Source organism: Pteronotus mesoamericanus, unplaced genomic scaffold (genome assembly GCF_021234165.1).
Source record: "Pteronotus mesoamericanus isolate MK-2021 breed Mesoamerican mustached bat unplaced genomic scaffold, CSHL_Meso_final contig_1205, whole genome shotgun sequence".
NCBI classification, from domain to species: domain Eukaryota; kingdom Metazoa; phylum Chordata; class Mammalia; order Chiroptera; family Mormoopidae; genus Pteronotus; species Pteronotus mesoamericanus.
Genome location: NW_026555044.1, coordinates 832,135 through 858,613, shown reverse-complemented (window position 1 = coordinate 858,613; position 26,479 = coordinate 832,135). Strand labels below are relative to the sequence as shown.

General features: G+C 41.2%; 1 protein-coding gene across 6 annotated transcripts in view; it reads right to left on the bottom strand.

Moving 5' to 3' along the window:
* Window positions 1-24,925, bottom strand: part of AKAP13 (A-kinase anchoring protein 13) — a 219,017-nt gene extending 194,092 nt beyond the window's left edge. For all 6 annotated transcript variants that reach the window (XM_054585240.1, XM_054585250.1, XM_054585258.1 and 3 more), the window contains exon 1: window positions 24,714-24,925. The gene's annotated coding sequence lies outside the window, so the exon portion shown is untranslated. The remainder of the gene's footprint in view (window positions 1-24,713) is intronic.
* Between the last annotated feature and the right edge of the window lie 1,554 nt (window positions 24,926-26,479).

Genomic DNA, 26,479 nt, shown 5'->3' with positions numbered 1-26,479 from the left:
GGTTCCCAGCCACCTCTGCCCACGCCGCACTCCCACCTCCCTCTCTCCAACCGCCCGGCCCACGGCGTGTGACGTGAGCCTGCTGCCCCCACCACAGTGTGAAACAGCCTGCGGTCATCATCTCAAAAAGCAAATAATGACTAGTAAAATCATTCATTTCGAAGATCCTACAAGGAATTTTTGCACAGTTCCATGGCTCTTGCTTAAAACAGTAAAGGTTTTCCCACCCCCACCTTTTATAGCAAGTTTTCCTCAGTGGCTTTCTTTTGAAAACTTAGGATGTTTTTAAATATTATAGAAAAAAAATAAACAAAACAGAGTCTGGTTAAATAAATGTTATTCTCTTTTTTAAAAAATAAATGTTATTTCCTAAAGTCGTTTTAGCATTAAAGGCATCTTTTTCATCCAGCAACCCCCCGATCTGCATAATTATATCAACGTTTCCTTCTGATCGGGAAGTGCCACTTGACATCTCTTTGGTCTACAACCAAACACAGCACGCAAGCACCACAACTCTGCCTCGTATTTTCAAGTTATATCCATCCTAAGGTCTGTCTACTAAGAAAATGTGGTAAACCATTTTCTTACCACCTACTGCACTTTATATTCCCTACAAGTAAGAATATTTTGAAACACACCACCTTGAAATATTTAAAAGTATTTCTGAACTTAGAATTTTTTATTTCTAAAGTATATTTAGATTAACTAAAGGCTGGAGATAGACTTAGGACCACCAACGCAAGTCTGCTCAGCTCCAAGAGGCAAAGCAACGAGCACCCATCACTTGACCATCTCCACTTCGGAGCACCTACCTAAGCCTTCAACTTAATACAGCCAGGATTTTCCTACTGGCTCACAGCAGTAAGGAAACACTTGAAGCTCATTATGTACAAAATACTCTGCTAAGTACTTCACACTGTCTTACTGCATCCTGACCTTCTCTCTTTGAGGAAGACGCTACTACTATCCTTGTCTGATAGGTGAGAAAACTGAGGGTTGTAGGTTGTTTCCCTGGGGCCACAGAGCTGCCAGAGCTTCGGATGGACATAAACAGCTCCCGGCCTGTGTTCTAAATCACTACACTGGCAAAACCAGAGGTATCTTAGATTTTTCTGATACACTGGGTCGTAAATGTGTAACAAAGGTACTTCTATACAATATTATTGTCCTAGGCTGAGTGTGAGCCTCTACACCGTCTGTGAGAATGTCTGGGAGGTAATATATTCGTGGTTATCCCATTCCCCAGTGACTATAAAAATGCTGAATGACTAGTCACTGACTGTGACCTTTACCTCTCAGTGTCACCAGAAGAACCTGTGCGAAGCTCTGGCCTGGCCCTGGCACAGCAAAGTGTAAGTGTGGGCTCTGAAGGCAGACATGGGTCTGCATCTGGGCTCTTAATGTGTTAGCGCTAACACCTAAGGCAAGTAGTCAGGCCCCCCAAACTTCCATTTTCTTATAGGCAAAATATGGTAACCACAGTACCACTTGCATAGGTCTTGTTATAAACATTAAGCTAAGCAGTGTAAAGCCCTCAAGCACAATGCACGGTATACACAAACCTACCCCAAAAGGTCCACATATAAATGAAGTCTAGTTGACTAGGTTCTACAGCAAACACCTAGAAAGATAATTTACTTCCACACTGGAAATTCTGCGTAGGTCAATCAGAGATTACATTCGCAAACCTAACCGGCAAAAGGCACGCCAAGTTCAACTATTCCCACTCCACAGTGGGCTGGGGAAAATGCGAAGGCTTATTCAGAAGATAAACAAACCTGTTTCTGAGAACTCACGTAAGAGGCTGCCCTTGATGGCACAAATCACAGTGCATATCAGAGGCCCAGATTCCTGCCCCACCCTGGACCTAGTGAATTAAAAGCTCCCCAGAACACTCTGATCCCGAGCCAGGACTGAGAACCACACAACCCCCTTGCAGTAACTACAGACATGTTTGCTCCCTTCCTCCTCTAAACAGACAGCAGTGTGCTTGGCTTTGGTTGGTTGGTTGGAAAAACCTATGGCCTTGTGGCACTCATCACAATGCCAACTCTGCCTACTTTAACTCCCAAACCAAACCCTGACCTTCCTGAGGACCAGAGGAGAGGTTGCTATTTTCCTGGGCACCTCGCACCACATCGTGTCAGCAAGAGCACTCTACTAGATGGGCAACCAGGAAAGCAAATTAGTCCAATAGAAACAAAAGGCTAAGAAACAGCTTAGGGAATTACCTCCCATTTTTTCTTCTTCCCTGACCCGAAAAACAACTCCCAGATGGACCATTAGTCATGTGCGGGAAAGAGGAAGGGAGAAGATCATCTGGGGAAACTCTAGAAGGAGCACATGATTCTAAGTTAGAAATGCAAGGAAATGAAGAACTCAAGAAAATCCCCTGGGGAAAAAGAGAAAACAGAGATCAAGGGCCTAAGAAGTATGAGAGTAAACAACTAGGTAGGAAAAGAATTGGTGGTTGTTAGACCATTCTAAACCAGAGAAATACGATCTCTTCTCTGGCCATAAAATAAATGTCATACAAGATCTTTTGAGCCAAGACACAATTGAATTCAAATTCCGGCTCCACTAGCTAATAACAATGCTTGATTCACGTGCCACAGTTTCTTCATCTTACCCTATAGTGAGAACACTACTACAAAGTGAGGAAAAATAAGATAGTTATAAAGCATCTGGCTCATTAGCTGACACATCCTTGGTGTTAAGTAAAAATGAGTTCCCTTCCTCCTCCAGCGCAAACCCATAAATTAGACAATGGAAACAATGATCACCTTGTAGAACAGACCAACTGGTCGTTCCTGCACCATGTTTGACAGCGTGTAAAAATCAAAACTGAAAATCCGAGACCAAACACATTAACACTCCAAATCTGGCGCGGCCCTCCCCTCCTCCGACCAGTCATCGGTGTCCTTCACTTTTGACATTAAACTTGCACTCCTGCAATTCAAGATCTATTTGGCAATTCTGACACACATATCACTCATGACTAAAATATGCTTATTATGGTCAACTAAGGCTCTAATTAAACCAAGACTCTGTCAGTGACAAACATATATGCATGTCACATTCTGTTGCTAAGTGTCACTGCCTAAGGGTTATTAGCAGGGCAATGGGAAGGGAAATTGCGCAACTCATTTTCTCTCTGGGACCGCAAAGAGTGAAGAGGATGGGAGACAGGAGACACATCTTTCCTATTCTTACGTCATTTCTAGATGGCTTAAGAGTGTCCGACCCTTGAAACAGTATTTTTACAGAGCAGTGGTAGCTTCAAGAGGCAGTCTGCTGTCACTTTCATTTTTATGAAGATCTGCAGGACAGCTTCTTGGAAGAGCTGGCCCGTGACTTTGGAAATAATTGCTGGGCCCTTTATCCCAGTCTGTTACCCTTCCCACTTAAAAGAACGGATGCAGATGGGGGAAGTGGAATGGGTAGAAGGGGGATAAATGGTGACGGAAGGAGACGACTTGGGGTGGTGAACGCACAATATATAGATGATGTGTTACAGAAACGTACCCTTGAACTTTATGTAACTTTACTAACCAATGTCACTCCAATATATTCAATTTTTAGAAAAATGAACGGGTGGAGAGTAACTTTCTTTGTATCCAATGATGTGTGGACCTTGAACTGTACTTACTAACCAATGTCACTCCAATATATTCAATTTTTAGAAAAATGAACGGGTGGAGAGTAACTTTCTTTGTATCCAATATGAAGAGCATTGCCCAGCTATTTGTAAGGCAAGGAGTTGAATCTCTTGAGATAAAAAAGACCAATACAAGTTGAAAGCTGATAATTAAAACTCATACCCTAACTGGGATATGGAGGAGGAATACCTTATTTCCCCAGAACACAATGCCAAAAAGTTTTGCTGAGGGTAAAATGTAGGAACCAGAGATACATTTTAAAGGAGGCCAAGAGCTAGCTATGTTATTTAAGAAAAGTTATCTGAAAAGTATAGAATCTCAAAGTCCAAAAACTACTGGAAGCTCACCTAGTATATATTCAAAAAAAGCATAGCTCCCACCTGGGCTGAGTAGAGTTGCATTTCCCTATCAACCCAGAATTTAGTATCAAACAATCAGCAAAAGAGAAAAAGCAAGAAAAAAATTTTCCTTTTGATCCTTAGTTAGCAAACTTAGAAGGAAAACTGAACGAAAAAATCAGTTGTTCAAGTTAAGCATCAATTTTCTTTTGGGAAGGAACCAAGGAAGACAGTTAAACTGACTGGTGAATAAAATCCCTTATTTCATATTGAAACACAGAACATTTCTATGACTCTAACATATCAAACCCCATGACAGATAACGTAAATTCCATAAGCAGAGAGCCCTTTGGGAAAGGCCATCTTTCACACTACAATACAATTTTAAGGGAGTATGTGTGTAGGATGCCTGAAACTTGCTCCCTTTTAAAGGAGAGGAAAACTGTGGCCTTGGTGGGGATGGAAGAGAGTGAACATATTGGTGTTCAGAAGGGTTAGTTTTTGTGGCATGAACTTGACACTATCTCCAACATTCAAACACACTCCCAAAGTCCCATAATCGTAATGGATGTCATTGGACACTTTTATGTGTCCAGCAAGTTTAAAGCAAATTACCCAACTTCTCTCAAATTTCCTTTTCTCCACTAAAAACTAGTTAGGTGTAGAAGAAATTAAGCACCTTGAACATACTCATTAACCACGGGAGTCCCCAGAATTATTGTGGCTATCAGTCATGCCCATGGGTACTATGGGGGAGAGGCACAGGGTATGACTTTACATTAATGAGATGGATGATTTCCAAGTGGCTTAACAGCAGGGAGAGAAAAAAATAAACACAATGAAGAAAAAGGCACAAGCCTGCCATAGGACCACAGCTGAGTCTCGAAGAGATTATTTAAGCTGTTCACAAGGTACACCCCCAAAGTACTAAAGTCGGACCACCACATATTGCTTTTTTAACTCTTTCCCCAAGCACACAGTACAGTGCTAAACGTAAACTGCACAATGAGTGGAGTTGTTTAGACTAACTCTTAAGTGTCCACTTGCATAAATGGGCAGTCCAGTGAACTCTTGAGTTTACAGAAGAGTAATCCCATCCCATTCTTCATTAATTCTCTCAAGGTTTTAGATCACCCTTCCCTCCCCAGCTCCTCAGGGCAGATGCTGCGGCTCTATCACCTGTTTCCCCCCTCACTTTGTTCCAATCTTCTAGTTCAGGTCTTCCTGAAGACATTCACCATACTAACACCATTTTTCTGTTTACGAATCTGCCTTGATCCATGAATTCTAAGCTCAGGAAAAGAGCTACCGCACATGCTGAACTGCAGTACCGAGCCTCCTGTCACTTGTTAGCAGCTAATAATCAATCTGCTTGTGTCTCGCCTTAAAAAAGTCACTCCTCTGTGAAACCTCGGCAGACTAACCAAAGAAAAAAATTAACAATGTCTACGGTAACTTGCCTACCAGCCCAAAACTGAAACTAAAAGTTAAACAAAACCCAACCAACCCCAGAGAACCAAAAAAACCTCACATAGCACCTTCTGTCACACTCTGAGATTCCGGGGTTTCCCCATCATGAAGCTGCCATTCCACGTGATACAAGCACAGATTCAACATTAGAGAAAAGAATACGAACCACCCTCCCAGACCATTTTAGTCCCACTGAATCATGTACTTCCCAAATACAATGGGAAGGCTGAAAAAGAAAAAGCCTCCAGCAAACGTCAACAGTCTCAGAGTTAGGACATCTTTTCAGTTTGCCATTTGCTCAAAGACAGACATTGAAGAAAACCAAGAACAAATTAACCATTCATCTTAGAAATGCATCCACACCCAGAGAAAGCATTCTGACGTCAGAATTAACAAAACATGTAGTCCACCAACTTGCTTATCCAATTCTGGAGCTCCCTCTTTCCAAACTGCTAAAGAGAACTCTCTACCTGTAACGTGTATTAAGTCTCTCTCTCAAAGTCATTCTATGTATCACCATCTATATCTCACTACATTTCTACTTATGTATGGGAATCTTTTTTGTTAATTATCATTGAAATAAAAGCTATTGACTATTCCAGAGAAAGAAAATGCAAAATGATCATATTCCTCTTCTATATTTTTACTGTGCAACTATTTGTAAGTTCTCATTTTTGTTTTCCCCTCATTTTAAAGCTCCTTCACACAATTAGCAATTCAATTCTACCACAAAGTACAGTTTCAGAAATGAAAGGCAATCTGTACAACAGTTTAAATATGCCCCCTGTCAAAGTCTATTTACATAATACAAATCTGAAAGGCAAGTTCCAATTATACACTGGCCACAGCAGCGCTGAGTGAAAGGAAGATTGGTTTTGAAGGCACAGCAAGCGAGTCAGAGAAAAATCTGAGAATAAAGCTTACGATAATCAAAACCAAAATATAAAAAAGGAATTACATCTCCTTTCTCTGCTTTTTGGGCTAAAATAGGTAGTCTTATTTCCATATCCTCTGAGGCGGTAATAATGAAAGTTGAACGATAATAACAAAGTATAAAAATATAGATATACACACTCTTTAGTAAAGAGGTAGAATGTGTAATGTAAATACAACTATTCATCTAATTTCAAAACAAGTGTGCAAAGACAATTTGAAACTATCTTAGTAGCAGAAAGTCAAGTTGCTTAAGTACGTGGGACACTGAAAATACAGACACCCACTAGGTTCTCTTGGTCCACAAAGTGGCCAACCAGAATGAAACGTGTTCCACTGATGATTCCAAATGAGAGGCCTGACAATGCACACACTATTCTCACTGCCCAGGGATGAAACTGTGGCAACTCATGCTCCTGTGCAAAGTGTCTGGGCTGGGGGACTGCCCCTTTCTCAGTCGCTGCTTGCACACTTGCCTTCTCCTCGGTCACCTGACACTCTCAGCAAAATAACCCAAGGGCCTGGGATCAGACAGACAGTGCCACACTCCTCACTTTCACCGGACTTCAAAGCCACTCCCATTTCCTCTTCTCCCAATGGGAAAACTTCTTTCTGATCCAAAATAAGACTTCCCGACGATCTAAGGGTTCTGCATCCCTGAATGAAATCAAAAAGGGTGACTAGCTATTCACCTTAACAGAGAAGGATATTCCGACACATTGATGAACCTTAAGATCATTATACTAAATGAAATAAGCTGTTCGCAAACACTGTGTGCGATTCTACTTATATAACAAAGGTACCTAGAACAGCCAAATTCTTAGAGAAAGAAAGTAGTTGTAGAATGGTGACTGCCCAGGTCTGGGATGGGGGGTAGTTACCGTTTAATGGGTCCAGAGTTTCGGTTCTGAAGATGCATTACGGTGACAGTCGCACAATACGAATGTGCTAATACCACTGACCAGCACACTTAAAATGATTACGATGGTTGGTAAATTTCATTATGAGCATTTCACCGAAATTAATTTTTTATTTAGAAAATATAGATTACTGGCACACAGTAAGCAAATGATGTTTCCTGCATAAATAAGTGAACTCGGAAACAGATTGCAGGCAAAAACAAAACGCCAACATAAGCCTTGATTGCCTCACCTACTGAACAGTTATTTCACAAGACATTCCCAGAGTTAAACACGACAATGCATATAATATGCTCCAAGGCAGATGCTCAAAAAAGTGGCAGGTGGAATAAACGTTTTGATAAGCAAGGAATATAATTTTCTTTACGTTTTTATTAGGAGAAATAAAAAGTGCTTTAACTTCTGATCGTTTAGTTGAGGAACAGCTCATATGCAGTTGACATCAGGACAACACCCAAGTAGTCCAACACCACAATTATCCATTGTGCTCCACAGTTACTTTGCAACTGAGTCAGTATTTCCCTAACTCTGAGAGAATTACACAGAAACGAAGACAACAGACGGGTATTCATTAACACCAAGTCTTAGCATTGAAAGGCAATTTCAAGACGTTTCAGTCTAGATGTTTCCAAACTGATTTCTGGCCATGGAACTTTCTTCAAAGAAAATCACAGGAAATCCACAAAAGTGAAAGAAAAAAAAAAGTGGAGCTTCTCTGTGAGGGAACAAGTTGGTCTGTTCCTCATGCCCTCCCCAATCCCATTTTGCACCCTAATGCAATTCTAATGAACCCCATGGCTTGAGAATATCATTAGGATAAAAAAAAAGAAAACTAAGCAAAACAAATAAAAATGGATGCACTTCACTTTTAATGGCAGAAATTGGGGGACCGGGGGAGTCTAAATGACTTGCCCAAGGTCACTAGCATCAAAGTCTAGAACCCAAACTGGCTGAATCCTAATCCCATGTCTGACCACCAACAATCAGTTTTGTCTAGGCTACAGAATGCCTTTCATCGGAATTTACCCTTATCATCTTTAACATAGTGAGTTTCAACTCTCCAATTTTTAATCTGGCATCTTTACGTTCTTACTACTCTCTTATCACTCTCACATTACTTGTTTTCTTATTACTTGGCTCCCCATTAGTCTTGTCAAACGTGTCCCAGAACAACTGCAGTGAAACATTTAACTGCTAACACTGACTTACCAAGCCTATGCGTGTGCCCAGACCCGTAAGACAGAAAAGAGAAAGTAATGACGCTCAAAGAGAAAAATTCTGAGACGTTAGATGCTGAAATCCTATCTCTCGCCTGATCCTCTAAAAATATTATTACTACAGTTTCTCTATCTCCAAAAGTACAGTTCCTCAAGAGAATGCTGGGATGAAAACGACTAGCTTCTTTGGCAAACAGATTATAGCTTGTTACCGGGGGAAGAAAGAGTAAGAAAGTAGGATGGCATACTTCTGAGGTGCAAGTCCAAATAATGTGGCTGTAACAGAAAACAAATAAAAGTGCTCCCCTGACACCTGCCCCTCAGAAAAAGAGTTCACCTGTTTTCCAAAACAGACGTCTTCTGGGCCATCCAGAGAGGTTGTTCTCAAGTACCCACATAGAGGATTCCTACCTCACCAAAAAAATGCCCAGACAAATCAATGAAATCTGAACAGTTCAGGAATCAGGTATGCTACGTAAAGAACTGGAGGACCACAAAGTCCTCTCGCGAGTGAATAACCATCTACCTGGTCCAGGGCAACATTATTAGACCCATCATAAATCATTTCTCCTACTTCTACAGATATGATTTATGTACTAAACCAGCTCTTTCTCTAACCAGAAACAGGCTAAAGATCTGCAAGATAATACTCTTAACAACGCCCAACAGAACAGAGACACTATGGTGTGTCGACACCTATCTGACTTACAGTTTGCTGTGCAACCGACTCTTCCTACCTACAGTACAGAAAGTCTTGACAAACGTAACCTGACTGAAGGGCATTGCTATCACAGCTGAGGCCAATTAACTCATCCCTGTCTCACAGGAAAATGTTTGGCTGTATAAATATTTACAAGTCAAGAGTCCAGTCCAATGTTTAATTTGCTTATTCTCTGGGTTATTTAAACCATAATGTCAGCACGTGACTATGATTTGGGGAACACATATGGATCGTGCACATTCATAACTAAATTAAATGTGACATTAATTTTAAAAGCTTCTCATGTGCATTTAGATGTGCAAGAAAATGGCCACAGATCATCTCTCATGGAGCACTTTGTGAAGAAGAAGACCATATATCTATAAATCTTATCTAGAACACTTCCCTATTGCTGGACTTAATGTGGACTAACAAGGAGTAGATTAAAAAAAACGAAACAGGACATCAGTGACTCACTATTTGCAAGCTTCCTCCGTGTACCTTTTAACACTGAGAACGGATCCTACAATCTAAACTCTCAGCGCTAAATAGTGACTTCAGCCCTGGCTGCTGTGGCTCAGTGGGCTGAGCGCCAGCCTGCAAACTGAAAGGTCACAGGTTCAATTTCCAGTTAGGGAACATGCCTGAGTTGTGGGCCAGGTCCCCAGTTGGGGGCATGAGAGAGGCAACAGATTGATGTATATCTAACACATTGGTATTTCCCTCTTTCTCCCTCTCCTCCTCTCCCCTCTCTCTAAAAATAAATAATTTTTTAAAAAGAATAGTGACTTTGCTTCCTGAGTTTCTTCATATTCTTTTAGAAATATAGAGTTCTTTCATTTGTAATTGGTGGCCAGTAATCCATGAACTCTACCAGTAATTCCGATATGGCATTTTAAACTTCCTTTTAAAATGTTGGGTTTTTAAAAACTTTCTTTCTAAAGGTATGAAGAAATAGTAAACAGGAGCTCATACTCCACCACTGGGAGAATAAAGGATATAGGCTTTCTGCAGCAACTCGACAGTATCTATTAAAAGCTGAAATACTCAGCCTTTGAGCTAGCAATTCCATTTCTGTGAGAAAGAGGTAAACCAGGATACAAAGATTATGCACACAGTCGTTCCTCACAGCAAAGTTCATTACAACAGAAAGAAAAAAGGGAAGGAAGGAGAGAGGGAGGGAGGAAGAGAAAGAAAGAAAATACAACCTAATACTCAAATAAGAGGAAAATTAGTGAACTGAAGATGGTTCCAATCCATAAAATGAACTATTATATGGCCATTAAAATAATTATGTAGGTCACCTGATAGCATATAAAGGTAATCATGAAATGTCTTATAATCTCCTACTTAAAAGTATATAGAATATGACGGCATATGGCATACACATACACGCATGCCATATATATATAAAATACATATACCCTCTATAAATTTTCAAGTTTGGAAATAAAATCCAAAACTGTACCCCAAAAAGGTTAGGTTGTGTCATTTACTCATATGTACACTTCTTTTGGTGTATGTGTAATATACTGAATGTCTAGCGGGACTAACTATACATTACTGCTAATAAAAATATGACCAAAAAATGCCTTTCATGGATCATGAAAACTACCTGATGACTTCCAGAATAAGAGATTATACAATAGAAAGTTAACCATGAAAATAAATCCACTGGCAAACTCAAAGCTACAAGAAGTTCTGCCAAACAACTCACCACGGGTGTCCCTTCATGTAATGACTTATTTCAGCTGTTGCTAGAAATGTTCTTGATGCATGTTATTAAAAAAAAAAAACAAAAACAAAAAGCTTGAGCCCTAGAGTTAGACCCATGTTCAAATACCAGTTCCACCAAATACTGTGCAACCCTGAGTAAGCCAGCGAGCCTCTCTGAGTCTTAGTCTCCTCATCCAGAAAGTATGGATAATAACAGACCCCACCTCTACTTAAGAGTTTTGTGGGGATTAAATGAAGTAAGCATGTAGAGAGCACACAGAAAGCAGTAATTTGATGGCAATTATTACTCTTATTATTGTCACCATCCTATAAATCAAAAACAAAACAGTAAGTGCTTCAAGGGCAGCAACCATGTCTTATTTGCCCCCATCCCTGGGTCCCTGATACCCAACAGTGTGGGGGCACACAGCAGGCCTTCAATACATGTTTGCTGGATGAAGCACGCCTACAATTAATCAACTGAGCGCCTTGCACCTCAATTTCCTTTTTTGACAAAATCATAAAAACACCTTGCAGAGGTAAGAATTGATCAATACGAAACACTTGGTTCGACTGAGGCCCCCTAATATTATCAGTGAACTTGTCCCTGTAGATTTCAACAGGCATCAGATCAGGGCTGGAGGGAGAGAACAGTTATACTATTTCCTCCGAATGTCCTTTAGCATTTGGGTCCTGAGGTATCACACATATGAACCATTACTTCTATTTGAACTCAGGAAAGAAAATTCTCCATTTATGGGCACACATCCTAGTGAGCTAAGTATTAAAGTGGTAATCTTCAGACTGCCACAAGCACTTTTGGCAAAGCAGCCAAAATACTACTTTACCACAGAGAAGGGGGAAAAGAGTGTGGTATTTCAGAGAATCTATGATCTTAAGACCTAATATATACAAATGGGGCCATGAAAAACAATGGATCGATTGTTCCTGGGGCTTCAAATGAAAGCTTTTAAGATGACGATCTGAATTAGGAAGCAACACTTTTTATATACATTGCCAAGTGAATTATTAAGGAAATACAAAATTTACAAAGGTGTTCAGTTACCGAAAAGTATTTTCCTCACAAATATCAAAATAAACGGGAATGCATTTGAGGCAGAAAAACAGATCCTCAGTGGGGAAAAAAGAAAGCATTAAATTCTATTGGGGGGGAGGTGAAAAATCTACTGACATGAAACCAAACATAGTTTTTTATAAATCATAACATTCTTGTACTAGTATTTAAGGAAAAAAGGCATCTGAAAAAAAACAAAAAGCCTAAACTTACAGAACTCAAAAACTGCACAGATCAGTAATTTGTGCAGCTTTGTTTAATTTTCCATGTCTAATTTGACAGAAACCTCAAATTTCATACAGAAGTGCTTAATATGAGGTTTATGGCCCTATTCCTGTAATGATTCTGTTGAGAGGAAAAAAGGCTGCTCAGCATTCATTTGCTCTAAGTTAAAGCTGTCTGTTCCGTACCCTGGAAACGTATCATGCCATGGTTTACAGAAACATTTCATGGTTCACAGTATTATACACTGGAGTAAAAATGTCCTATTAAAATCACTATTGAGAAGATGATAGTTTGGTAGTGACTGTCAAGACAACCAGAAGAAATACAGGAAGGAATGGCCCTGGCAGGATCGCTCTGTGAATTGGAGTGTTGTCCCTGATAAGCCAAGATCGTGGTTTTGATCCCCAGTCAAGGTATCTCTAGAATGTGCATAATGGGTATATAGGGGTCAATTCTACTGTTTTATTCTGAATTAGTTTCAAATTATAAAACATGTTTTTAAGTTACACAGACAAGCCGTATCTACATTCTCTCGGTAATCATCCGTATGTCAGTGATGAAGCTGCTGAACAGGTTAACATGTAAAGCGACAGACACCTACGGTACCAAACACAAAAGCCAGCAAGAGTTGTAGAGATTTTACCACAAGACTTGGACAACACTGTCCAATCCTCCATTTAATATGGAATTCTCTTCCCCAAAAGGGATGGAGTTACCTCACCAGAACCAAACTACAACTGATTGTAGGAGAAATAAACAAGATCTGTTTATTCTCAACAGGAATTGATTTTATTAACGGTCTAATAATATGCATATTATTAATCAGATACAGCTTTGTCACAAACTAACAACTAACAAACCACGCGCAATGCCCGGTGCTGGGAATACAGCCACAAAAGCAGATAAAATCTGCCCTCCGGGAATTTATAATCTAGGACAGCTATTGTCAACCTTTTTCATCTCATGGCCCGCAAACTAGTACCTAAAATTCTGTGGCACACCAAAAACTGTATTTTTTGCTGATCTGACCAAAAAAATAAGTATACTTGTGACTCATTCACACCAGACAGATTGTGGTGGCTGTTGTCATTTTTTTATTTGACATCCAAGGGAAAAGAGGTCCGTGCCCTGGACTAAATCGTCAGGTATTGCATGTTTCAGAAATTCTTGCAGCGCACCAGGTGAAAATCGCCGATCCAGGAGAAAACACAGACACATAGAATTATCACCTGATCCCCACCCAGTCAGTGAGCAACATGACACACAAATCGCACTGAATTAAGTGGGAGGGAGGAAACGACCAGTGGGGAAAGGCAACACAAAAAAATTAAAGGTGACTGAGAACAGTACAACCCAAGACACCAAACTTAAAAAGGAAAAACAATATTTTATCCTAGTTGCTGGCATAGCATCTTTAAAAACATACCTTTAAAAGGGATTAAGCAAATACAAAGCAAAACCCTCACAGGTAGAGAGACAACAGTACGGTCACTATGGTGATTCCAGAGGGAAATGGAAGTGGGGGAGGCGGGAGAGGGTCGGGGGGGACAGGTGGTGACGGAGGGAGACATGACCCGGGGTGGTAAACACACGATACAATGTACAGGTGATGTATCATAAAACTGTACCCCTTAAACCTATCTAATTGTATTAACCAATGCAACCACAATAAATTCAATTGAAAAATCCATTTATTTATGTAGTTTATGATAACTGCCATAAATAACTAGGTGTTTTCAGAAGAAAACTTCTACCTTGTCTAATTTATATACATAATTTACTCTGGGGGGGGAAGGTATCCTCTTTCAAAAGTAAATATATGTTCCCTATAGACAACTTTTAATATAAAAGGGTGGCTTTAAACATTTAATTAAGTCATTATCAATTATTCATAGTTCACACACAGCATTATTCAATGGCAGCTGTAAAATAGTCATTTGAGTTACCATAAATCTTGATAGAAAAGGGTTAAAGGCATAAACCTGGGTGTATTTAACGGTACAAAAAGGTTCAAAAACCATCTCGCCACACATTTAAGTTTCCAGATTTTCAAGAAGTGAAGGAAAGGGAAAAGGGGATAAAAAGAAAGATATGATAAAGGGAAAAGTTCAGGGCCATTCCTATCTGGACCCATTAAAAGAACAGATCCCCATTCATGATAAAGATTTAATTAAATAGACACACCAAGCTCTCAGAATTCTCCTCCTCTCAGCCATCACTTACAAAGGTTTCTCTGGCAAGGTCAGTAAGACCAAGACTCATGAGCAGGTTCCTCCAAATGACCCGGCCATACGCAATGATGACAAGGAACCTGCGTGTCCTGTCTTAGGAAGTCACCCAGACTCAATATTTATTAAACGGTTCTATTTATTGCTCTGTATTAGAAAAAGAAAGATGTTTAAAGTATAGCCATGTGGCTGGCAACAACACTAAGAAAATTAATTAATTATTGCAACCAAAGTAGGAAGGAAGAAGTCACTGCAACTTGGAGGAGTCCTCACTCATGTGAAAACTTCCCGTGTCCAGTTTCATGTCCAAGAGCCTAAGTTTTAGATCCTCTTGAATTCAGCCATCCTTCTGGGACTCAATGCAGAAAAGTGAGTCATTAACACATTATTTCACAGAACAAAAGAGTTCAAGGGCAGGAGAGAAGCAGTAACCTGCTCAAGGTCACACAGCTGAACCGGGACTGTCTCCTTCCCAAGCCTTTCCCAACTACAAAACCTTGCCAAGTAAAAGCCATTTTACTGGGGGAGCAGGGGAGAGGGGATGGAATCAGGTGGCAAGTGGTGGTGAGGAAACCAGCAAAGTATTCAGTGACGGTTATTATCTCCTAAACCAGGAGTGAAGGAGGAAAGAATTTTTTTTCCTCAGAAATTAGCGTGCGTAACAGCTCTGTTCATTTGCCAAGAGTCTCTGTGCCAGTCACTTCCTGACCCTCAAAACCCCCACGGGAACTGATATGGGACAACTCACATTTAAGGGGCCACAGAAAAGAAAGCTGCAATACGGTTCACTGAACCACCCAAGTCTTTCCCCAATGATCCTGCATCTGGTGTCTTCCTTTCACTCCACACGATTCCATCCCCTTTGCATTAAGCAACTGTGCATACACACCCCGCAAAGAAGCGCCTGATGTGAGAGCCAGGTGGGGCACGGAGCTGGAGACTGAAGACAGACACTTCATCGTGCACGGTGTGTACCTGCGCGTTCCTCCCCGGAGACGTGCTCCTCACCCCCTAACACGTCGGCACTGCTAAAATGAACCTAAAAAACTGGTTTTTCAACTTCTAAAATAGGTTTAAACATGAACTAATTAACTGTTTGCAAAAACACTTTGAAGATGTGAAAGAGTGTGCAAATGTTAATTATTAATATTGGTCCACAAAGCCTGTGGAAATACAGTTCTATACTGGCAAGTTTCTGCTACTTTCAAGGGACAAACACAAAAGCCCCGCAGGTTCTTAAGAATTCTAGGAAAACTGTAAGGAAAAACCACAATGATTCTCTATTTACAACAATAACAAGCTGGAATTTTAAACTGGCTCTTTTGGATATAATTACATGGTGGGGGGGAATGTGACTTAAGGCATATACAATAAAACCAGAGTATGTTGACAGTCACAAAGTCTTGGATGAAAATTACAATTAACTGACCTGAAAGAACCAGACTCAAATCTCTGAACCCCAGTTTTCTCATCAAAAATGCGGGGATACCTATTGGTATAGTTATTTTAAGGAATAAAGATAATGTAAATGAACACACAATATGCTGGTAGGCATCCAGTGAAAGTTTCTTCTCCCGTTCAGTGACTCCACTTTTTAGAAAACACCGTTTGGGAAAGAGCCTGCCTTGAAAGGTCTCTCCAGACTGGGAACGTCTTTTAAAAACACACTGTCCTATGCTCTCAGCATACATACAGCACCATTTTAGCAGGAGGCCCAGGCAAGAGCTTCGGTCATTCCTGTCCACTGACCCATATAGATCCCTAATCCCCAAACAGAGAGAGTACCTCAGCTAGTCACCAAAGGCCTCACGTGACCAAATAATCAGAGCTCTACTTCTCTACTGCTGTTGCCTCATTTTTTCCCTACATAACTCCCAAACGGTTAGTCTGCATCCAGAGCTCCTTGGTGTTATTCTGAACTTAGACACTCTGTACACAAAGTATCCAAAGAGGCAAAAAAAAAAAACATTTTCTTCCAGCTTATAAAAGGTAACAAAGTATTTCCATGCAACGCCACCATCTTCTCCAGACTGGGCTACTTCACAAAATTCCGAACGAGTCTCCCTGTTCATTCCTGCTCCCTACACATCCCAAGCGGAACTTCCTACATCATTCCTTGTTCCAACCCTCCAGTGCTTCCCCTCATACTTAACAGCCTGTCTGTCTGGCTTCTGCCTACAGACACGCACACTCCGTTAGCTCCTGGAGCTCTCCTTTCTCGCCGCATCCCAGCCACAGTAGCCTCCCCAGTCACACTCCCTCCTGAAGCCCTTTGGACTTGATGCTCCCTCTCCTTGGCATGTGCAAGGATCTTCAAGTGGCTTGCCCCTTCGTCACTTTCTTCAGATGTCTGCTCAATTCTCTCTCTTCAGAAACACTGTTTGATCTCCCTGATTTCTGGTAATGCTCTCCATAGTCTTCTTAAAATTATCACCACCAGACATCACCGACACTTTTTGTTCACTTGTGTATTTTCTGCTTCCCTCGCTAGAATGGCAGCTCCTTGATAGCAGCAGCTATCTCTTATTTGTCACTGAATCCTCATCATCTAGGACAGCACCCAATATACAGATGGCGCTCAAATATATGTTGATGAAATTCACAAGCAACCCTACATATAACAAATATCATATGCCCATTTTACAGAAGAGAACACTGACTTCAGAGACAAATAACTTATCCAAAGCCACATGGCAAAATGTCACCAAATGTATCTGAAAATGGCAATACTCTACCCAATGACACTTTGTGCCTTAAAATGGAATTATACATATATGTGCTAAGAAACGAAAATGTGAAAAAAATTTCTTTATGAAAATATTAGACCACAGTGATGTTTCTTTCTGTTCACCACTAGACCATTTCATGTCTTTGATTAATCATATGCATGTACTATATATGTACCCCTTCAACTAGAATATACCGACTTTTTTTGCAATCCCCAGAGAGTAAGGGCTGGGCTGCAGACAGCAGACATTTAACAAATGTTGCTTTGATGTTTATCCCCCAAAGATTTAAAGAATCCTGTAACAAGACTGTCAGCACCACCAATGAAGTACACTTTATCAGGCCTTCAGTTCCCAACCGCGATGGAGTAACTAAACCCAGATTTATCCTGCCACACCCCTCCCTGCTACGAGAAAAGTGGATAAAATATATGAGGCACCATCTTTTAGACACTAGGCAACTGGCAGAACAGGACTGCAATCCCTAACAGAAGGGAACAGATGAGATGAGGCTCACGACTGTACCAGCTTTCTCAGCCTGGGGGCACATACCGGACCTCAGGACAATGAGGAGAATCCCATGCGTGCACAGCAGCCTAGTAGAACTGAGCATCAGACATTAAGAGTTTGGGAAGGCGGAGGAATCTAAAAGCTGCAGGGTACCAGAAAGTAGAGAGCTGCATGAAGGAGCTCCAGAAATCAGCACAGAGGCCTCCTTGAGTCAGATGGTGAATAGGAAGTCATACACGCATACTGTAAAAAATCTCCAAGGGCAGGCAAAGAATGACCCAAGAACTGTAAGCTAAACAATCTCAGAGCTTGCATAGGGCGGGGGGACATTCATATTCTGACCAGTCAGAGCAGGGGACATCCAGTTCTTCAATGAAACTACGAAGGCTTTCATGCCCTTAGTAATGGGGTGAAACAAGTTTAGACTACAAGCTATAGGCCAATCTAAAAAAATTTAAAACTAAGCTTCAGACCCTGTATGAAATAAACAGCTATGTGTGGTTTAAAAAAAATTTTTAAATAAACCTCAGAAAAATCAAGCAAATGACCTGTCAATACAAAATTCAACGATTAGCTTAAAAGTCACCATTTCCAGAGTCCAACAAGAAATCATCAACACACATGCAAAGAGGGACAAAAATGTGACCCATAATGAGAGAAAAATCATCCATGAAAATAGAAACAACGGGGTTAGCAGACAAGGACTTTAACAAGTATTATGAATATTGCATGTAGGATCAAGAATTTTCCTTTAAATGAACCTAAATAGGAGACAAATGGAAGAAATAAAAAAGATTCTGTAGCAAATTGAATCCAACAACATATAAAGACTTCATCATGGCCAACTGAGGATTATCACAAGAAAGCAAGGCTATTTCAGCATACAAAACTCAATATAATTCACCATATCAACAGAGTAAAAGAGAAAAAAACATATGATTCTCTAAATAGATGTAGAAAAAGCCTTGGCAACACTGAATATCCATTCATGATGAAAACTCTCAACAAACTAGAAATAGAACAGAACTTCCTCAAATTAATAAAGGACATCTACGAACACAAGCAAACAAACTATAAATATCATATTATTGGTGAAACACTGAATGTTTTCCCCTTAATATCAGGAAAGGCTGTCCTCCCTCAAAACTCCTATTCAACACCATACTGGGGGGCCTAGCCGCTCAATAAAGAAAAAAAGAAAGAAACAAAGAAAAGGCATACAGACTGCAAAGGAAGAAATCAAACTGCCAGAATTTGTCAAAGACATTATTATCTGTGTAGAAAATCCCAAAGAATCTATGAAAAGACGTTTAGAACTATTGTAAAAGTGAGTTTAGCCAGCCTGTAAGACACAAGGTTGGCATACAAAATTCAATCTCATTTCTATACACTGGCAATGAACAATTAGGAAATTGAAATTTTAAAAGAATCGTTTACAACAACACCAGAAAACATGAAATAGAGATAAAAGAGATTAAAGGAATAAACAATGTACTCACTGAACCTTAATTTTACCCTGGTTAAAAAAAAAATTTTTAATCAACTGTAAAAAGGCAACTGGAAGACAAAGAGGGCAAGTGGACTATACGTTAAATATTACAGAATTCTTTGCTTTCGTGTATGTCATTGTTACATTTGGTTATGCAGAACAAGGGTCAGCCAATGTACTCTAAAAGGCCATAGAGGAACCATTTTCAGCTTTGCGGGCCACAAGGTCTCTTGTGACTACTCTATTCTGTCACTGTAGCACCAAAACAGCCACAGGCAACATGTAAACAAGTGAGCACTGCTGTGTCCCAATAAAACTTTATTTATAAAAACAGGCAGTAGGCCAGATTTGGCCTGTGGACCATAGTCTGAGGACTCCTAGTGTAGACATAACTGCAGCAACAGAAAGCAGAGCAGTGGCCGCTTAGGTGAAGCGCGCAATGGGGTGAGGGCTGCCGGGGCAAACTGCCTGGAGAGGGAACGGCACAGGGAACTGTCTGGGGTGACAGAAACGATGTCTATCTTGATTGTGCTGTTACATGCATGGATACGTGTGACAAAAATGCATCAGACTCTATATATTTGTAATGGGTATATAAGTACCTCAACAAATTTGACTTTTGTCAGAAATGTACTATGTCAAGCTGAAGGGATCGATGATGTCAAAAGCATTGCCTTTGGAGTCAGAATAATCCAAGTTCAAGTTTTTGCACCATAGTTTAACAGCTATGTGACCACTGTCAAATCACTTTTGGATCTGTCCCCTCATCCCCAAACGGGTTAATACTACTTGCCTCATAGATTTTTAAAAATTAAATAAGAATTGTAGGTAAGATACAAAGTATTGTATGACATCTGGCACGGAAGAAGCACATTCCCCTGATTTCAGTGAACCAATTAAAAAGTATAATAATTTAAGAAAACGAGTAAAGATCAGAGAACTACACTATTTTCTTTCACACTCTTCTGAAATACTCTGACATGCTTTGCTCACTATTTATTGTGGTTTCACCTGACTTCAAGCGCTGGCATCCAATTTCAGTTCCTGAGGTTTCACAGTAACTTGGGTCTAAGAGCAAGCACCGTGAACTAAAATTTCTTTATAGTTTCCAAAAAACACTTCCTGACACATTTGTTGTAAAAAGAAATATGAGAAGAGCCAAAAGTAAAAAAGTATCAATTTATCTAAGCAAGACAAATAGCAATAGAAATTGTATAATATTTTAATTACCTTTTATAAAGAAAACCCAATAAAGTTAGCTGGATGTTTTTCCTTTTAGACTAGGATTTGAATTTTATCCAGACCAGTATCCAACCAATAAAATTGCAAAATGACACAGTCCAGTGACTTATCCATGTGTTTTTACAACAGTAGCACGTGACAGACAAGATAATACTAAATTTGTTTTATCTTATAACTATGGGTATTGAGTCTGAGGTAGATGAAGTGGCTTGTTCAAGGACACATGACCAAGAAAGTCTGGATCTGAAGTCCGAAAGGCGGCTCCACATCATGTGCTTTCAGTAGCCATCACCATCAAGAATCATCTTGGGTTCTCTGGAATTCTTTACATAACTTCTGGGTGTTTGTCCCTAACTTGACACCTTTATGTTGTCTACAAGACAAATCAACTACAGTGTGACATACTTTCTTAATTCCCAACTGCTCAGGAATAACTGGCCAATGGGGAGGTAGAGGCTATCAACAAATATGGCCTTATGATATATTCAGAAGTCGAAATTGAAAAGGACTGATTTCTAATGGAAGATGGTTCAGAGTGAAGTAAACCGTAAATCCCTCACACCTTTCCCTTCACCACCCCCCACCCACATCACACACACACACACACACACACACACACAGAGATATCCACCTTTCCCATCATCTTCAACTTACTATGTCCCAATCAGTCTGGACTACACCATAAATGAGGACATAGGAATGAAACAAACTTTCTTCCACTAACAGCTTCCTCCTCTCCCCCTTCAGCGCTGAGGCAGCCTGACAGTAAGTAACGAAGGCGTGCTGCCCCCAGAGGGACCCCTGGCCCCATCAGCGACAGCCAAGCCTACCCCAGTGTGTTACCTGTTAACTTTCAAAAAGGGGATTATCCGAACTCCAAGTCTGCTCATCCAGACTATACTTCTTAAAGGCTTATGATAATTCATCAAATATACTTCTTAAAGGCTTATTAAAATTCATAGTTAAAATCCTTATTTTATAAAACAACTAATGGGCATCCTTATGTTTTAAAAAATCCTTACGTATAAGACACAAAGTAAAATATAAAATCCTTATTTTATTAAAAAAAAACTAATGGAAAGATGAGATTCAATATACAAAAATGTCCACTGCAAGTTAGTATATTTAGAATGTATCACTTCCATTTGCTACTCTGAATATTCTCAATTGAGCTAGTATGACTGATTCAAATCACTGCTTCCTTCCGTAAATGGTGGCACCTTCAAAAAATGTTGCCTTGGAGGGGAAGTGGGTAATTTGTTCATGTCTCCAAACTGTACTAACAACACTCTATTAATCCTCAATCCAGTTCTGTCCTAAACAAGTTTGAGAAATGCAGTCATAACCCACATCTATTACTTTTCAAGACTAAGGTAAAATAAGGAAAGAAAGCCGGTACTGTCTAAATAACTGAGATATCCTATTACAAATGTTGAAAACAATCCATTTCCTCAACACTATAAATGCAGAGTTTTACCCAACCACGCCACTCTGCAAGTTCCACTCAAAGACTAACAAGTGACTGAGAAAGTAAAAGTTGTTTCTAGTAACACCGAGTCGAAGTAGCACCTTAAAAAAACTGCATTTGATTTCAATTCTCAGGAGGATTGCTTATTTATGGAACAGCTAACCTCCTACACTCAGAAGCATCAGACTCTTAAAAATGCATTTTTAAATCATATAAAATGTATCACATTTGTTACCATTCCAGTGATCAAGTAACAGACATGTACTTAGTGGTAGGCACGCAATTTCATTTATTCCTAAAAACACTGTAAAGATGCTACTACACCTTCCATGGCAGAAAAACCAAGCTCTGAAACGTTGAATGACCTGCTTGACGCTATACTGATCAATGCAAGTACGGGGACTTGAACCCAAATCTACCTAGTTTCAAGGAAGGTCTGTTCTTCTAAACTGTAAGGAATACAGAGTGTGAACAAATTTGTCCAGCAGTCTAAATCATTTCACCAAAAAAGGGGGAGAAAATTTCTAAATCAGAACCACCTTTTGAAATCCACAGTGCACTATTTAAACCTCACTGGTCTTCAGGAATTAACAGATTAAATAGAAAAGTTAAAGCCTTTTTAAAGTAAATTCCATCAGAGATCTTCAAGCAAACAGTCATTTTGGACAAGTCCCCGGAGTCAGTGGTTCTACGTGCACTGCCGCTAGTGAGTACAAAGCACTTCACCCAATTCAAACACTTACTGAACACCTGCACTGTGTTAAGACTCCTTCCTGGCAAAGAGGGCACAACGTTAAATAAGAAATAAGGCCCATCACAAGCATCGTGGAATCAGACTGAAGGAGGAGTTCCCTTATACTGCCTATACTAGTTACCACTAGTTAGGCAAAAAGTGAAGTGTGAGAAACCCTAAAACAAAAGTATGTACAACATGCTATCATCCTTCAGAGAAGGAAAGCAACTGGCCTATTTGTCACATTATGTCGCACTAGTGTTTATTCACATTTTGCTCCTCCCTGACAACTCCTTCCAACCCTGTCAACCTCCTGCCCCACACCGCCCCCCCACACGAGGTGCACACAACCTAAAAGGAAAGCCTAAAAAGCAAAGACTGACTCCTACAAGTGACCTTGTTGTTGCAGTTCCAAAGTACAATGCTTATGATTTGTTGATATATGCATTACACTTGATATAAGCATTAAAGAAATAAGGTACAATGCTTATGCCATAAGGACATATTTTTCTTTGGCTTCATCAGGTGAAGAAAGTTGGTTTTTTTTAAAAGCAAAATGAGGCCAACCAACCAGAAAAACCCAGAACACTTCTCTACATTACTCATTTAACAGAGAAATAAATTAAAGCAAACAGACACACACACTCTCTCAAAGTTTTCATTTAGCAGATGGCAAAGGGATGTAACAAATGATGCTAACAACGCTGGTCATTTTGTTCCACGTCGAATTTGACCAACGTTTAAGCCAGTTTCAGTTGGAGAACTTAAACAGAATTATTCTCATATGATAGGCTACATAAACCAAATTCAGTAGAATCACGCACTGAAAACTTAACAACAAGGCTTGTACTTAATGCATCTTGCAAATCCCCAAGAGACCAGGAAGGGCCTACAAGAACTGCAACAGTGATTTACCTCAGCTGATCCTAACTCCTTTACAAACTTGAAAAAAAAATCTTTCAAAAACAGCAGCATTTTTCTGATCTGGGCAACCCAATGCTTTAGAAAAACAATAAGCTGCTTCTTCTGAAAATAAAGGGGCAGGGGGAACTTTTTTTAAAAAAAAAAAAAAAAAGGGCACATTGCTTTTTCTTTTAGTTCTATATGCCTGGGGCAACAAACTCTCAAAATTACTTCACTGGAAAGTGCAAAAGCTGAGAAGGAACACCAGAAAACACAATCCAACTTGCACTGTGAATCCTAAATTCACAGTAAGATACATGTGATGGAATCATTTTGCTCTAAGAACTATTTCCAAAAGTCAAAAATTTAAAAAAAAAAGAAAAAAAACAACCCAAGCCTATCTATCCTTCTTCTAATGAAAACACATTTTGAGGGTTTTCCTCATATTCTTAAAACTCTTCTCATACTCCTTGACTTTGAAAAACAAGTGTCCGTCAGCCATATTGACAAAAAATAAAAGTTTTGGTTGGCCCCAAAGTAAGGCTGCACTCGAGGTCAGTATAGAGTGGAGACCGTAGCACGGTCCCAGGAAAGGTCCCCTCGGTCGCAGGTCTCCGACCCACAAGGGTCCGCGGCCGCGCCCCCGGGAGCCGGCTCCAAAAGCGCCCCCCGAAGGCGGGCGCGGCACGGCGGCGTGTTTACCAATCCGCCCCGTAGAGCTGCTCTCTCGCGTCCTCAGTACTTGTAAGCTGACTCGGTCGAAAGAGAAGGACCCCACGGAGGAGCCGACTCTCCCCGATCCCTGCGGAGCCGCCGGGGAAAACACGGGGCTGAAGGTCCAGGTCTGGAAGGATGGGGGGAACGCCCCCGAATTGGGCTGCCAGCTCTGCACGGCGCACCGTGGCCAAGGAGCAGACAATGCGGGAGGTGGGACGCGGCGGGAGGAAGGGGCCGCAGAGCCGGGGGGGTGGGGCGGCTGCGCTCCGCCACCGCCCATTCATCCCCTCCCGCTCGCGCGCGCGACCCCTCCCCGCCCCCGCGGTCCTTTTCCCCTCCCCCGCCTCGTGCAGCGGTCGCAGGGGAGGGGCCGGCGCTGCTCGCCGGACCCCTCCTCAAATCACAAAACTTCCCCCAACTCCGCCAACTAAGTTGCACTCTCACCGTGCGGCGCCCGGGGATCCCCCACGGGCCGATTCGGAGCAGCTCCGCACCTTCGCCGCAGAGATAGACAATAGGCGGCCGCTCCCGCGGCGGCGACGGCTTGAGACTGAGGCAGCGGCGGCAAGGAGCAAGAACCGCGGTCTCGGCGGAGCCCAGGATCTACTCCGCAGCTGCTTCTCCGCGCTGGCCCAGCACACAGTCGGACTCCGCCCGCGCATGCGCCACCAGCCGCTCGGGGATGGGCGGGCTACCCCGGGAGGGCAGTAACGCCGCTGAGCCCTCCCGTGAGGAAGCGCAGAGCCACGGGTTTAGAGCTGGGATTGCACAGCAGAGCTGCCCGTCAAGCTCCATGAGGCCAATAACGAGACACCTGGGCGGTGCGCTCCGGTTGCTAAGGAAACCTGAGACTACAAGCCACTGCTGTGCAGCTGCAAAGTGTTCGCAGAGTGATCGAAATAGGGTTGCTGGGCTACTCTGGAAAACGCCCACCCACCCTCTCGTCTCCGCCCTAACTCCGGAAACCGCCCTTCCTCTGCGTGCTGACACTTACCTGCACTCTGCACACATACTGAAATGACTTACCCTTCTATTTCCCTCCACTTAACATCAGAAGGTGCGGTTTAGTGTGCTCTGTGTCCAGTGCCTAGAACAACTATTGCTTGGGTATTCAACAAGTGTTTTACATGGGTGGATGGATGGACGGATGGATGGATGGATGGATGGATCTATGACCTCATCAGGATTGTGACAATGTATTCCAGGAACTTCGGGCTACTCAGTCACCACAAAATTAGACAGTCTTCAAGTTGCAAAGGATTTCAGAAATCTGGTGGCATTTGAAAAACAAACTGTGGTCTGTTGGGAAAGGAAAAAACTAATTCGTCAAATAGAAAGTTTAGGGAAAAAATGAGTCTACTTAAAGACAAATATTATGGAAAAGTGGAAACACTTAAACAGCTCAAGAATGGCTAACAAAGGCATAGACATGCGAAAATTCATGGAGAAAAATCTCTCCAGTTGATTTGTATCTCTCTAATTGATATACATAGGTTATTATACCTAAAAATATTACAAGGATAAACCCCATTTTACAGGGAGTCCCTGGAAATGCCAAAACAAGGAAAAACAATCATTTCAGTTGTGAGAACATAAATTTCTCTGGAGACCCATGGTTCCTAAAATGTCCACTTTCGTCAAAGAAGAAGCATTAGAACACACTTGTCCCAGGGCTCTTCTTTCACAGCAGTGAATACGTTATCGCGTTTGTGATACGAACAGTACCCTGATGTTACTCTGAGGGAACTTCCACTTTAGCCCTTTGCTTGGAGTGAAGTCAAATCCACCAAGACTTCAATTCCAATTCCATAGCTTCAGCACATGATCACATGTGAGGCAATCAATTCGTCTTATCTACAGGCAACAGTGATTAGTTCAGGGTTGGGCACATGACCCCAAACAGGCCAGTCAGGGTTAACAGGAGTAAATTCTACTCTCTGTTTGAGCAAATGCAAACATGTAGGCTATATCAGAAACACGACACACACACAAGACACTGGAGACAAACAGGTAGCAGGTGAAACTGAAGGAAGGCAAAGCCAGATTACACTGCCTTGCTAAGCAATACAGTGTTCATTCCAAAAGGCCAGGAGAAACCCCCAAAAGATTTAAGCAGTCTGTTGAGGACAGATTTTCATCTTAGATCACCCTAGCATCATGTTCTTGGGCTAGATTTAAGTGGGGGGTGCGGGAGGGGGGCAGGGGAATCC